Genomic DNA, 3,523 nt, shown 5'->3' with positions numbered 1-3,523 from the left:
AAAGCCACCACCAAACCTGAAAAAAGGGGACGAGGAGGAAGAATCGGAGATAACCAAAACAGAGGGGCAACCAACACACAAACAGAAAGCCACGGCAAGAACAGTGAACAAAACAGAGAGCAGAATACGAGAACAAATCGACACCCAATAATCAGAAAGAAGAGGAAAATGAGCATCTTACCATCATAAAAGCCTCCAAACTGTTTGGAACCACCGGAATCATTGTAAAACCGAAGGTAAAACCTTCGATTTATTTTAGATCTAGAACGATCTAAAGCGTTTTAGGACAACGAAGGCCATATTCGGCCTTAGGAGGTTGAGATCTACACTCTAGGGTAATTTGGGAATTCCGGCCACCGTTGGTGGCGGCCGGCGGTGGTAATCGGCGCCGTTGGTGGTGGCCGGCCGGCGACAGAAAACTAGAGAGAGGCGAGAGTCTTTCTTCTCTCTCAGCTAGAGAGAGAAGAGAAAAGATGAAAGTGAGAAGCTGGCCGTTAAAGGCCGGCCTTAAGGGATTTTTAAACCCTTCCCCAAACGACGCTGTTTTGGGGAAGGAGTATATCTGTAATTTCTCGCGTGGGTAAACTATACTCGCTGCCACCATAGTTTTGTAACTTTTCATTTTGGTCACTGAAATCAAATCTTGAACCTTTTAATTCGGTCTTTCGATTTTATTTAGTTTATAATTTAGTCCTAGCCTGTATACTTATATATATTAGGGTAAATACCATATTTAGTCCTTACAACTTTAATAACTTTTATTTGACCTCTAATTAATTAATTAAGGATTAATTACATTAGTAACACCTAGTTTTCATATTTCAAACTAGAGCTTTTAATCTTGATATGTCATAATTTAGTCACCAATTTTAATTATAAGTTTTATTACTTTTTATATTTAATTTTAATTTTATTTATTTACTCATTGTTTATTTATATTTTAAATTATTATTTCATAATTATTTTATTATTATTATCTTATTCATATAAATATATATCTACATTCTTTTAAATAATAATGTTTATTTATTTTCAATATCAAAGAAAAAGGTAGTCTTAAAACAACTGGATGTCCTATTCTAGTATTTTAAACATTATAAAAATTATAATTTAGTTTTATTTAAATTATTAAAATTTTAATATTTATTTTTTTAATATCGAAGAAAAGAGCTGTCTTAAGGCACCTAGAAGTCCTTTTCTGATATTTCTAAATAAATAAATATTTTTATAAATATATTTAAATTAATATATTTTCTTAAAAATTATAGTAATAAAATTTGAAATAACATAATTATAAATTAAATATATCTTTGAAATTTTAAATTTCTAATAATAGAGACAATTTATAATTAAAAAGTACCAATTTTGGGCGTTGTAGGGGTGCTAATCCTTCCCTAAACGTAACCGACCACGAATCCCTTTTTATTATTAAAAAGAAAGAATTTTTGGTTATAAACGCAGATCAGTTCATCTTTTAACTGATGTTTCTGTTAAAAGATAATTTTTAGGTATTCGACCTACCTGACCCAAAAGGCCAATGGCGACTCCCAAATTATTTTCAAAACCATTTATTTACATCAATTTTTCCGCCAAATAATATTTCGTGCCCGGACGAAAACCGGTTACGACAATAAGTGTGGTTTTTTTAATGTCTATGGGCCCTCTATCGAAGCAAAGAAAATGGAATTCTTTGATAGTCTTCTTAATTATATTGGATCCCGTATATTAGCTGGTGCATTAGTGGAGACTTCAACGCTTACCTCCTCCATGAGGAAAAGCATGGATTTTATGAAAATTCATATTCAATTGATGTGTTTAAGAGCTTTATGAATAGGGCGAACCTGGTGGACTTACTCTTGGAGGGAGGTTCCTTTATATGGTGCAATAATCGTTACCCTCCTACTCTCGTCCGCCTGGATCGGTATCTAGTTTCAAAGGATCTTATCCTTGCTTTTCCAGATTTTTCACAAAAACTGCTACCAAGGTTCCTTTCGAATCATAATGTTATTTCTCTTACAACAACAATCAAGGAATGGGGGCCAAAACCTTTTAAGTTTTATAATTTTTGGCTTGAGCAAAAAGGTTTTAGAAGCCATGTTTTTCAACACCTATCATCTGTGAAGGATTCTGATTGGTGTATAAGGATTGGAGGGCTCTTAAAGCGTTCAAAAGAAGTTATAAAAGAGTGGGCAACAATGGGTCTCAATCAAGTATTCCCTTACTGGAAAGTCGATTGAGGCTTTGGAATTTGATATGCAGAATGGTGTCTCCTCATCTCAACTTTTAAAGGAACTCTATAATTTAAAGTCTAAGCTCTAGATTTCATACAAGAATGAGGAGAGGATGTGGTTCCAAAAGTCAAAAATGAAATGGTTCTCGGAAGGTGATCGAAATACTTGATTTTTCAACACTATTGAAAATATGAGACGGAAGGACAATGTAGACCCAGGTTTATTTCATGGAAATGACTACGTTAAGGATCCTATTGAGGTGAAAAAGTTGATTAAATATCATTTTTATAAAGCTTAAAATATATATGTGGCCATCGACATCGAGTCTTTGAATCTTCCACTTAAAAAACTCAACCCAAAGCAGTCTGTAGAATTGGAAATGAGGTTTTCTTTAAAAGATATATGGGATGTTGTTCGTTCCTCTGATGGGAATAAAATCCCTAACCGTGATGGCTTTAATAAGAATTTTTCAAAAGATTCTGGTCAAGCTGGAAAGACGATCTTTTGTACTTCTTTAAAGACGTTTATCATAATCGAGAGTGGGAGGGAAGCATCAACCATTCCTTCATCATGGTAATTCCCAAAAAAACTAAATCCCTCATCCCTCGATGATTACAGGGTCATCACATTAGTTGGTTACATTTACAAAATTTTTGCAAAAGTTTTGTGCAATAGGCTTCGAAAATTCATGGATTCACTCATTGGATCCTCCCAATTTGCCTTTATGTGTTGAGAAAATAACAATTTTTTAAATACACATAATGCCACACATTTTTCGATTTGTAAACCACAGATATATAAGACAATACAAACTCTCTAGATCCTTCTAAATCAATGCTCTAGCAACTCTCTATATTCTGTTAATATTAATGCTTAACAAACTCTCTATATTCTAATATTAATGCTTAACATTTACCCTACTTTTCGGGACTTCAAGAGCTCCATCCTAGACCTTTATCTTGTGGAGAAAGGAGGAAAAATAAGCACGTGAAAGGGGTTTTGTAAGACCATCTACCTGTTGATGATAAGCATGAACATAGTTGATGAAAACCATGCCACCTCTAACCCTTTCCCAAACAAAAATGAAGATCTAATTCAACATTTTTGAACGAGAGTGAAACATCGGATTGTCACTCATTGCAATTGCGCTTGTGTTATCACTCCATACAATGAGAGTTTTGGTGCTAGACATACCCATGTCTTCTAATAATGTCTGAATCCAAGAAATACCAGCAACAACATCAAATATGCCATGGCATTTGGCCTCCGTGGTCGAGCGAGACACCGAACGT

The sequence above is a fragment of the Hibiscus syriacus genome, unplaced genomic scaffold (assembly GCF_006381635.1).
Source record: "Hibiscus syriacus cultivar Baekdansim isolate YM2019G1 unplaced genomic scaffold, ASM638163v2 tig00110331_pilon, whole genome shotgun sequence".
NCBI classification, from domain to species: Eukaryota; Viridiplantae; Streptophyta; class Magnoliopsida; order Malvales; family Malvaceae; genus Hibiscus; species Hibiscus syriacus.
Note: the sequence above shows the minus strand (reverse complement) of the source record.